At 39.9% G+C, this 12,763-nt stretch overlaps 1 protein-coding gene and 1 long non-coding RNA gene across 2 annotated transcripts in view; both read right to left on the reverse strand.

The window, feature by feature from the left end:
* The window catches only part of ano1a (anoctamin 1, calcium activated chloride channel a), a 278,021-nt gene that overhangs the window by 33,942 nt on the left and 231,316 nt on the right, over nucleotides 1-12,763 (reverse strand). The window lies entirely within an intron of this gene.
* Nucleotides 96-12,317, reverse strand: LOC117522370. The gene is made up of 3 exons (XR_004564209.1): nucleotides 12,306-12,317; nucleotides 3,577-3,580; nucleotides 96-368 (listed from the first exon to the last, which is right to left on the reverse strand). It is a non-coding gene; the product is annotated as an uncharacterized LOC117522370 (long non-coding RNA).

Raw genomic sequence — 12,763 nt, forward strand, 5'->3', positions numbered from 1 at the left:
CTCAGAAACTGATGTTATTTAACTGCCAAACATTAAAATATGTTTGCTGATTTCTTGTGAATTAACGCCATCTTTTATATCCAGTGTGGTTGACTCGTGAAAGGCCATTAGCCAACGTGCACTGTTTGAGAACCTTGCTGAAGCCCTCGCACAGTTTGAGGTCGCTCTGTGAGCGCATTCAATGAACTGTCTGAGCTCATAGGCACAGGCCTGTTGTTGTGGCGCCTCCAGCTGGTACATGGACTGTGGCTGCTGCTGGTACGGCTCCTGGTAGGTGACATCAGGCTTAGTAGCTTCTGACTGTCCTCCACTAAAGCCTCCAGTCACTGCATGGCCAATCGTGTGTCCGATAGCAGAGCCTACAGCTACTCCAGCAGCTGTAGAGGCTGTCTGGGCGAACATGTCTGGCTGCCTGGGCAAGGTGGCTTGCACACCCACAGCCAATGGCGCAGCCCTGGCCACAGGTGGTGGTGAAGGTGGAGCCCAGCTGGCTGGAGGAGCCATCCTGGAGCTTCAGCTTCTGCTCCCTCTCTGCATTTTTAAAAATTACTTTAAGCGTTTGGCAGGATAAAGAAAAACACACGTTTCCAGCCACTAAGCTAGCCACGAGTAAAGTCTTGGCTAGAACTTTGGAGGGTTAAAGTCTCCAAAGACCCACAGTTCTATGAGTGTTTTCATAGATGTTCTCCTGATTTAAGATTATTTTATGTCACAACTTGTTGACCAGAAATAACCCAGATCATGTCATTTTACTTGAAAATATTACACACACACATGCACCCACACAAATATCTACACAGCACTTTTCCACTGGAAAATCACTAAGGGCCCTTGGGCAAGGTCCTAAATCCCCAGTTGCTCCCAGTGTAAGTGGGTTCATTTATTGTGGGGTCATTTCATTTTGATTAACATTTTGTTTGTGAATGTTCCTGGATGCAACTTTCTTCCAAAGCTTTCCACCTGTAATTTATGTAGCTCGAGGGGAAATCTTTCTGTTGTATGCTGCCATCTGGTGGAGATATGGCTGTATGAGTGGCCTATCTTGTAACACTGTGGTTTACAGCAATAAAATGTACATTTTATTGTGCTAAAGCTCAGAAAAGTACAAAACTAATGCATGGTAAGACTTAAAATGCAGACTGTTTAGGGGGTTGACAATCAGACACGGATGGGGAATACCATATTTGACACGGAGGACAGTCCGTAGGACATCTGTGACATGAGTCTGCTGCTGCTCAGTTCGCTAATGAATCCTGTGAGTGTCTGTGCATACTGTAACTGTAGGGCAAAGGTCGAGAGCAGAGCAACATCTGAAGCCAAGCCACTGACTGTTACCTTCGGGGTGGTCTGTTCCAGTTTTGCCTTCTTCCGGCTGACCCTTAACTCGTACTCAGCTCGGTTGTGATCCTGGAAGAGAAATCTTCTCATTTCTATGTTACATTAAAATGCAGTTCTAATGGCTACTACGTACATGTTCTGGAGAGAGAATAAGAGGTACACAGAGCCTGGGAGTGTGAAAATTTGCAAAATGCACATGGATTCTTAAAATGTAGAAATGAAAGTATTTAGAGATTTGCTGGATTTCCAGATGTGGACCGTTTCACTCTTGCTACCGCACATGACTACAATCGAACATTTGACAACTGAGTGGCCATATTAAAGAAAATGCTAGCTGTGGTTAGCATGAGCGTACGTTGCATTCTATGGCAATCAGGAAGTCGAAATTTCCAATCTCAGACTATGAAAAAAACAAGAAATTCCCCCCCCCCGAACTCATATTTGTAACCCAGTAATTTGGAAAATGTTTCTCAAACCTTCTGCATTTCCCTATATTCACAAAATTATGTTGGTTTGTTTGAAATTAAAACTGTTATTTCAAGAAACCACACTACTTTTGTAACTACCATATTGTCCAGTGTAGAAGTTGCTGTTTTTCTTACTAGTTTGGGAGGCCCTGCAACTTGTACTCTGGTGTGACTTATATACTGAAAATTCACAAGTTTGTTATTACTAATAGTAATGATAATGACTATTTATATAGAACTTACCAAAGAATCAATAAAAAATACACTTCAACAATGCACAAAAATCCCAAATTAAGAAGCTCATAACACATAAAAAGATGTAACTTGCACTCCAGTGCGACTTGTATGTGTTTTTTTCCCTCTTCAAGAGGCATTTTTTGACAGGTGCAACTTATACACCGGAAAATACGGTATGCCTCTATACAGCACATTCCTGCAAAAACAATCAAACCTTTCCTTTTCATTATTTTTGATCAAGTAAAATATTAATCAATATACCTTTGTGCATTTTTCACTTTTCTATTTCTTTAGTTAAGTGAATTATATGTGCGCTAAAAAAAGTTCGTTGTTGTAGAAAATAAACAAGTGAACCAGGAGCATTTTTTTTCGCACTTTATGTTTCTGAGGTTGAATATGATGTAATTTTGAGTTCCGACTTCACACTTTCAAGGTATATTGAATGCAGCATTAGCATACATAAACATGCAATAGCATATGCAGTCGTGTGTTAGCAAATGCAGTCATGCTAACCATGGTTGCGCATGGGGCTATTCTACAGAGCACCGTTCCTTCCCATCTCATCCCAAATAGCAAATCGGGGCACATTTTGAAGCGCCTTAATATCTTCTTGACCCATTTTTGTCAGTCTTGAACAAACTTATATATGTAGTAGTTATGGCCATCATTTGAATCAGGATTCAGTTTTTGAACTGTTCAAAAATTGAATCCTGATTTGCGAAATCATTTCTAGCATGTGGTCCAGGTGTTTGCAGTCTTAACAGCTTCAATCATGTTTGAAAGACTTTAAACAGGGTATTCGTAGTGAATGCAGCTTGAAACTTGTTTGATCGCGCTCCATCAGGATAAAAAATTTGAAGATGAAGCAGTGTTTGTTGCGGTTCCGGCCGAGGGTGCAGCTCTTTACTTTCATTTTTGGGCAGGTTGCCAGGTCTGCACTTTTTTTAGCTATCTAGTTGCCATGTCTGCCATGTCTTCCTTGCCTGTTAGGAGGCAAGCAAGATTAAGGGTCCCTTCACACATAGTGCAAATTTGGTCGATTTGCGCATCAAGTGCGCATGAAGCAGATAATCGTGTGCAAAATGTGTGAAAATACAAAACAAAAATACAAAACATCTGATCACAGAGTGACATCTTGGTCTTTGCGCTGACAAGACAGCGGGCGTGGCCGGCTGCCCACAGCTGTTGAGACATTTCTGGTTCTGGACATCACAGCCGCAGCACACATCCCGTGATTTAACGGACATGTGCATGTGTGTGTTTGTATGGAAATACATAAAAACATAAAAACAGACCGTCAGTCCATTTAGACATGCAGCAGGCGATCTGAATGTCACGTCTGACAGGACACGCGTGTCGGCCCATGAGGGCTGTGAGCAGTGTGCCGCAGGACCAGGACAAGCCAACAGTTACCACTTTCAGTCATGTATCAGCAGAAATACACCGTACCAAACGCTATTTGGTCAGTTATCACAGTGCTTTTTTCTTTTTTTAGAAAATACGTTTATGTTGGCTTGTTGATTTAGCCATTCACGCTCCTCTTACAAAACAGTGATTGTAGTGCAGTGGTAACGTTTCCATCTGGTAATCAAAGTGTGCAGGTTCAAATCCTGTGAGTGGCATTTTATTTTTTTTTAACCAGAGTTATTTAACTGCAGGTTCTATATTGCATCCCCTTTTATGTATTATTTATATCAACCCAGTGATATTTACTGCCCATGGGCGCAATGTTTTGTGGTGCGCTCATACGAGTTCTACCACTGTGAGTCGCCCTGAGTAGTATGTATTTGCACATTGTGTGAAGGGGCCCTAAGCCATTTCATCCTGTTTTTGCACTTTTTTCGATCATGGACAATTGCCGTAGAATGGCACCCTGTGGAATAGGGGTATTAGCATCAAACACTGACCATTAGCATTGACTATGCTGAACAACACCTACTAACTGTTAGATTAACAGCTGTTTATGTTCATTAATGGTGGTTCACATGTCTGCATATGTAAATGAAAACCACAAATCTGTAATTTACAGCGGTGAGTGCTTTCTTTAAAGTGGCTCTTCAGTAGTTAAATAACCGGTATAGACTGCCGCACACACTACAGAATGCGGCACATTCAGTAATCCAGCAAGTCCAGGAAATCTTTCATTTCTGGTAATGTCAAGACCCACCATGAAAGGATTAAGATCCAAAACGTAAACCCACAGCAGCTGTGGCTTTCTAATTTTCTTTTTAACTCTGATTTGCTATTAAAAAAAAAAAGAGTTTGGTTTCTTTACCTTTACCAAAGGTCTAAGTGACTGATATACCTCAAAGGAACAGCTCAGCATTTTGAGAAAGACCTCTGCTTGGCTTAATCAGAAGATCAATGTCCTGAGAACACTTCCAACTCCAGCTCCATAAAACCGTTTTCACACCAGCACATTTATGGTCAATGCTTCCACCAGCCTTGTTAGTTTCAAGATTTATTTCTACAGCTGGATTATTATTTGCAGAGTGTAAGGGTATAATCATGATACTGACATGTTTGTAATGTAACAAGAAAACTATGTGTATGATATCGCAGTGGCAATTATGCAATAAATGAAATTAGTTTTGGCAATAACAATGGTCATGCATAATTTACCAGTTAATATTTTACAATTAAATATTTTAAAAATTTTAAACGATGATACACTGCATCCGGAAAGTATTCACACCAAAATGGATGAAATTCATTTATTCCTCAAAATTCTACATACAGTACCCAATAATGACAGGGTGAGAGAGGGTTTTCTTTCAGATTTTTGTAAATAATGTACATAAGTATCACAGCCTTGCCATGAAGCTCAAAATTGAGCAGAGGTGCATCCTGTTTCCACTATCATCCTTGAGATGTTTTCTACAGCTTAAATTGAGTCCACCTGGGGTAAATTCAGTTGACTGAATATGATTTGGAAAGGCACACACCTGTCCTACATATAAGGTCCCACAGTTGACAGTGCATGTCAGAGCACAAACTAAGCATAAAGTGAAAGGAATTGTCTGTGGACCTCCAAGACAGGATTGTTTCAAGGCACAAATCTGGGGAAGGGAACAAACATTTCTGCTGTTTTGAATGTCCCAATGAGCACAGTGGCCTCCATCATCAAATGGAAGAAGTTCAGATCCACCAGGACTCTTCTTAGAGCTGGCCACCCGTCTAAACTGAGTGATCAGGGGAGAAGGGCCTTAGTCAGGGTGGTGTCCAAGAACCTGATGGTCACTCTGTCAGAGCTCCAGCATTCCTCTGTGGAGAGAGGAGAATTGTTTCAGAAGGACAACCATCTCTGCAGCAATCTACTAATCAGGCCTGTATGGTAGAGTGGCCAGACAGAAGCCACTCCTTAGTAAACGGCACATGGCAGCCCACCAAAAGGCACCTGAAGGACTCTCAGACCACAAGAAACAAAATTCTCTGGTCTGATGAGAAAAAGACTGAACTCTTTGCCGTGAATGTCAGGTGTCATATTTGAGGAAACGAGGCACCATCCCTGCAGTGAAGCATGGTGGTGGCAACATCATGCTGTGGGGATGTTTTTTCAGTGGCAAGAACTGGGAGACAACCTGGTCTCACGGCAAGGTCGTGATTCAGCAGCACGAAATATACATTAATCTATTGGTTTGTGATATTGTCACAAAAAGCGTCTCAAATTTGTCACGGCAGCACAATTCATTGTAATTCATTCCATGATGGCTGCACGAAATCAAAAGTGAAGGGGGGGGGCATGGGGTGGTTATGGTTAGGGTTGGGGGAAGGAGTAAGGTTAGGTTATGGTTAAGGTTAGGGTTGGGGTAGGAGTTAGTAATAGTGAGTTAAAAAAATCACTTTTACTCAATTTGTGATGGGAGCACAAAAAAAAGTGAGACAGGGCTGTGGGAGACTACTCAGGATTGAAGGAAAGATGAATACAGTAATGTACAGAGACATCCTGGATGAAAACCTGCTCCAGAGCACTCTTGACCTCAGACTGGGGCGTTGGTTCATCTTTCAGCAGGACAATGACCCTAAGCACACAGCCAAGATATCAAAGGAGTGGCTTCAGGACAACTCTGTGAATGTCTTTGTGTGGCTCAGCCAGAGCCCAGACCTGAATCTGATTAAACACTCTCCTCGCTCCTCATCCAAACTGATGGAGCTTGAGAGGTACTGCAAAGAGGAATGGACCAAAACTGCCCAAAGATAGGTACAACAAGCTTGTAGCATCATATTCAAGAAGACTTGAGGCTATATTGTTGCTAAAGATGCATCAACAAAGTTTGACGAAATGGTGTGAACACGCATGTAAATGGGATTTCTTAGTTTTTTTTATTCGTAATAAATTTGCAAAAATTTCAAATAAAGTTTTTTCATGTTGTCATTATGGGGTTGTGAGTACAATTTTGAGGGAAAAAATAATTTACTCCCTTTTGGAATAAGGTTGTAGTGTCACAAAATGTGGAAAAAGTGAATCACTGTGAATACTTTCCAGATACACTGTACATCAAGTGAAGATAGAACAGTAAACCTCTGTGACAGCATATGAGTGTTAAAATTAAATATCATAAATCAACACGGGCATCAATACAATTAACATTTTTACATTAATTTACGTGTTATAATGTATGACAGCCAGTAAAATGATTTGTAAATTAATTGTAGCTGGATAGCTGGAGAGAAAATGTGCAAATTATGTACACGTATAAGCAATAAATAACCTGAAATATTTCTTCATGTCACAGAAAAAAATGGTTTAATTTTACTGCCATATGTCATGCGCTACTTTCTGATGTGATCATTAAAAATGTTTTTTTAATGATTTGGTTTCATGGAATCATTTCGCTTAGATTTTAAGAGCATAAAAGAACAATTCTTTTAACTTAATTCCTTAAATATGCCTCATGTTTACACTGAATTATGTATTTTTTATTATTATGTGATGCATCTGTGCTTGAGGATCATTGTGTATCACTTTTGACTTTCAAAAATGATATTATGTGTGCAAACCTCAACTGTTTCTGTGTTCCCCACCAGACGTTTGTGCACTCAGGTGGGCAAACCCCGAATTGCACATGTTTGAATGTAAACATGCTAAATGGACAATATGCGTTATTTTGCGCATTTGACAGACACAGTCCTCATTGCACAAAATTATTAACTCAGAATACAGGTAAATATGTGAGTGCAATGGTGTTTGCACACAGTTTTGCACATGCAAACCTTAAGCAAATCAGGCCATAAATGTTGCGGGTGAGTCAGTCTGTCAATCTGATTCACGTAGATAAAGTTTTGTTTGTGTTTTAAGGAGCTGGTTGTTTCCTGGTGTTATCCATGCTGGTAGCTGCAAAAATCAATTCCAGAATAAAAACTGGAATTCTTGCTGACTACCAAACTCTTGGGAGTGCATCTAAACATCAGAGGCTGGCGACCTTTATAAAGCACCTTTTAATGCATTCCATTGTATATCTTGTGTCTTCACACATTAAAACAACATTGCACAATTTAGTAATAACCCTTTTCAACTTTGCTCAGATCTAAGGGAGCACTTTCCAGCTTTCTCCCATCTCTGTGCTACACACATATAAACTGATGCAATATGGCTAATAAACCCATTTATCCAGATCTTTCCTGTAATCACATCTGAATATTCTTAGTTATTGTTAAATAATCAACATACTATAATGTGGCTTGATTCATTTGCACTGTGCTCAAATAATCCTTTCATGGCGAAGAATGTTCATATATCTGCTGTGTTTTCATTTCCTGCAGTAAGCAAAGTGATTGAAAAACTGCTGCATGCACTGAGGCAACCACACTGCAAGAAAAGAAAGCCGAGCGTTAGAGCGTCACTTCTGGCCTGGAGGTCCATGTGTCAGCACGATGTGCACAGATGGACAGACAGAATAAAAATGGCCCAGATGAAAATGAAAGGCCTCGGACAAGCAGCAAATACAATCACAGTGCAGAAACAAACTGGGAGGCAAACGCTGGTCCAGATAAATGGCCCAAATGCTCTTCTCTTGGGTCTGGGGGATGGTCAGTGCATGGCCTTTCTGTGTGTCTGCAGGAATTTGTTTTAGCAGTGTGCAGTTTTAATAATATCAGATCACTACAAAGGAAGCCTGAGCAGATGAGTGTATTAAGTCAACTTGTTCTGTTCGCACAACAGCAAATTTCAAGCTGTTTTTTGTTGCCAGTTCAACTCTAGAGGAAGGTATATTTAGATGGGAAAGTAACTCCTCCCACATTATAGATATTTTCTTGCCATCCCTGAACAGTGAAGTGAAACAGATCCAAACTCAATATACATATGAAAAGCATCAGTCTCTGTTCTGCATCAGCATTGCAGATTATTTTAGATTAGATTTCTTTAATATAAAAATTGCAATTCACCCCTTCAATTAATCAATAATGGAAAGTAGATACTCTTGGAGAATAAATAGTCAGTGGGAAATATTCAGATGAAGCATTAAATAAGAGAGAAAGTGTCATGAGAAGTCTTTGCCAGAGATGTGCAATACTTCTTGATTTATCGACGGGAACGTTTATAAAACAGCACCTCTAGTTTAACATCGAGACAATTACAAGCCTCAGTGGGTATAATTATTATAAGCTGGTATAATTACTAAATGTAATTTAACAAATACTTCATATTGATGAAAACATTTATAAAAGACTACCTCTATTTTAACTGCCAGACAATTACAAATCTCAGTGAGTTCTTTGACTGATACCAGATGGTATAATTACTAAATTAATAATAAAACAACAACAACAAAAAAAACTTCATAATATTTTATGTAATCTGATGAAGAAAAACTTCAGAGAAAGAAGAAAATTACTCAGCCTTACGAGGTCGACAAGAGCAAATTAGAACCTGCTGCCATCTTTGATCTTTTTTGGTCCCGTCCAAGATTTTGTGAAAGTTGGACAAACAATATTAAAGAATGTTGAAAATTTATGAGTTTTCATACGTTTGTTTCAGGAGCCAACATGTCCATGTGTGGTTCATGTGGTCTTGAAGGTAGGACCAGAGGGCATCGGCCAGAATTGGCTAAAACATTTGTGGGAACTTGATCTGATTGAGTACTGAAGACCCTTCACATTGTGCCTTAAGTCTGACAGTTTATGGACTTATTGTTGATGAGGTGAAATGTGGCCAGCAAATAGTTTCTACATGTGCAGCCTCAGAAATGTGGGATTTCAAAGTTGAAACACAAATCTACATTTAATGTTGAATGTAGTTTGAAACAGATTCTACAGAAAACTTGTGGCAGACAGAGAGTTTGCAAGTAGGGGCAGAGGGTGACATTTGGAAAACGGTCAATTTGGGATCAAACACGTTGGCATTAAGGATCCTGTTTTGATGACGAACACAAAAAGCATGAATGAAGAACATGTAAGACTATTTTGGGCATGTCAGCACGTACTTTGCTATTCAAGAGGTTGGTGGGTTGGACTTACCATCTGACATATTCATGAGCATCTTTTAAGATGAACATGATAACAACCAATCAGAGTGCATGTGTCATTCCCTTTAACTGGATTGTGCCAAAGTGCACAGCACTGTGGTTTCAGGGAACTGGAAAGGATTTCTTGGGAAGGATAGAGCTTTCTTGCAAAATATGAGGCTTTTCTTCTTCTTCTTCTGCTCTTTTTTTCCCTTTTACCAACAGAATCATAATCCATCACCACCCACGATCATGACACTGATTGTGGCAGAGGTCGGATGGATGGGTATCATGTAGGTTAAGTGATACTTGAGGAGTGGGTTGAGAACCGCTGGTATAGGATTATGAAAACATTTAATTGCGTTTAATGAGGTAAACCTGCACACATTTAGCTCTGAACAGACATTTTCATCTGTTCAGTGGTGACAAGACGCCCATTAGCTCCTGCTCACTAATGTAATGTTTGCATGATAACATATAATTAATGCACTGATTAAATAAATTTTCCTGCTTGTTGCATGAAGCAGTTAGGACCACATTTTAAAAATAAATGCCAATTGTAGACCAGTGCGACCAGTGCACGGTGGCTTAGTGATTAGCACTGTTGCCTCACAGCAAGAAGGTCATGGGTTCTATTCCCACCTGTGGTCTTTCTGTGTGGAGTTTGCATGTTCTCCCCATGTTTACGTGGGTTTCCTCCGGGTGCTCCGGCTTCCTCCTACGTTTAAAAGATATGCAGATTAGGTGAATTGGAAACTTGATAATTGTCCAGGTCTCCCTTGCAAAAGATCTCAGTCTCAAAGGGATTAACCTGGTTAAATAAAGGATTAAATACAGTATATGCTTTATCTTCTTTGTGATGTATTTTTGGACAGGTGCCACCAATACTCCAGTGTGACATGGTAGATTGTCATGGTAGATAAATATGGTAGACTGTCTTGGTCCCCTGTCTTTTGTTGTTTTCAGATTGTTGGGGGTTTTTTGTCCACTGGTATTGGCAAATGAAAATTCTAACAAAAAGACAAGAAGGACAGATTTCCCAATTCGACTGAACAAAGAAGAGGATAAGAGAAGAACCTGAGCAATTTCTGAGTCAAAAACTTGTCCTGAGGCCACAGAAATGAACATCATTATGATGAATCTCTGAGCAGTGGCACAAAAAGAAACAGAGGAGGTGCAAAGAGGAACAGAAAGGACCTGAGGCCAGGGGCGTAGGTTTGCATATGGACCATAGGGACAAGTCACAACCAATATTTTGGGATGGCAAAATAGTCCCTACCAATATTTAGAATTTTTTTTATATAACAAAATCATTCACTATTTTTTTGCGAACTCGATACTATAATTTTAGTCATCACGTTTTGTGTTTTCGACGTGCCAGAGTGACAGGGTTACCCATGTTGCAATTTCATTAGCTCACGTTCTTCTCACATGGACGAAAACAAAGTGCATCTCGTGGCAGGCAGTGCTTCATTTGTAAAGTGGGAGGTCCCGGAGCGCAGAGGATGGGTGGCTCCGGTGCAGTGTTGCCAGATGTATGATAATTATCGTATTTGTACGATAGTTTTGCCCTCTGTACGATGTACGATCAATAAATGTACGATCAATAAATGTACGATCAATAATGGGAAAAAATCCAATATGTACGATAATTTCAGTTGGTTGCCCAAACACGCATCTCTCTCTGACACCCAAGAATCATTTTGCAGGTGTTGCACTCAGGCGGCATCAAATGCTGACTTTGGGCGACCGGGACAAAGTCATTTGAAAGCCCGCCCCCTCTCCATACAAAGTAATGAGTTCCCATCCAATCTTTACCGTGACAGGAAGATTCCCCAACCAACATCTTTTTTTTTTTTTCGAAACTTTATTTCAACAAATGCAATAACAAACGAACAAAACACAAGAGCAAAGAGATATACAAGAAGAATAAAAAAAAGTTCCTTATGGAGGTGTCAACATTTTTTTCTCTGTTCAACAAAATCTGCACAAGTGGCCATGGCATTGGATGACAACAGCGACCTCGAGGTTGAATTCGACTCTTTCTAGTCTGGTAATTAACACGTTTGTGTCCCTTCACAGAAAAAAAAAATCTTTCTAGTCTGGTAGTGCATTTGCTTGTGCATTTGCGTTCTTTTTGTGCCATAGTTTCCCCATTACTATAATTACTGTTTAAAAATGTGACATAAAATTCTTTGTAAATTAAAAAAAAAACGCTAAAATAGCTACATTGTATGCGTTTTGTTTGTGTACGATAATTTCTCCCAAAATACGATAATTTTTAGGTTTTGGTACGACAGTTTCGTATTTCATATCTGGCAACACTGCTCCGGTGCAGAAAAACAAGAAGGGCGGGGGCTTGCGAACAATGCTGTGCGCCACACTTAAAATAAACTGCTGTTGCCAGATACCTACAACTGCATTATTGATGAAGAGAACAGATTATACATCTTGGTTGCAAAAACTTTTTTTTTTTGTTAGCTCCACAAGTATTTTTTTGTTGTCTTGTTCTCTCAGGTAGGCCTATAGAATAGAGTCGTGATTTTGGGTGCAATTTTGTTATTTAAGCTATTTGTTTGTCTGCCTACACACTTAATAATGTAAATAAAGTGTTAAATTATTCAGCATTATGTCGTCATATGTTATGTATTATGCTGTACTTGTGCGTCTAATGGTATGAGTGGGTTAGGGGGTGGTGGTGGTGGGCAGGGGGGCGGGGGGGTGGTATTGTCCCTACCAAAGCTGAGACCAAACCTACGCCCTTGCCTGAGGCAGAAGGTTAGACACCTTGAGGAAGGGAGGGAGAGTGTTAGGTAACAGTGGCTGCAAAACGGCTCTAAAATGATAAGTCAAAAAGAAAGAAGGTAAGTTAAGTAGAAGAGACTGCAAGCAATAAAGCAAACTTATCCAAACCTTATGATCCTCCTGTAAAATATACCAGCACACAGAAACACAAGGGGAGAGGCGTCAGCTGTCATCGTCTGAAGGTCAATATCATCACTGGTTCTGACAACCAGTAAACCACTGCTCCATTTCAATATAGTGCACAAATACTTTGATCTGAGGTTGGCACTCAACCATGTCAAAACATTTTGTAGGATTAACCCATAACAAGCATTAAACCCATCAGCCATTCCTCAGATTTAACTTCATTGCAACATCACGAAAATGACAGTGAGTCCTTATAAGTCAATAAAAACAATCAGCAAAAAAAAAAAAAAAAAAAAAAAAAAAAAGGGGTGGGTGGGGGGTTGGTGTGAGGAGAAAATGAGATTA

This window comes from Thalassophryne amazonica, chromosome 2 (genome assembly GCF_902500255.1).
Source record: "Thalassophryne amazonica chromosome 2, fThaAma1.1, whole genome shotgun sequence".
Taxonomy (NCBI): domain Eukaryota; kingdom Metazoa; phylum Chordata; class Actinopteri; order Batrachoidiformes; family Batrachoididae; genus Thalassophryne; species Thalassophryne amazonica.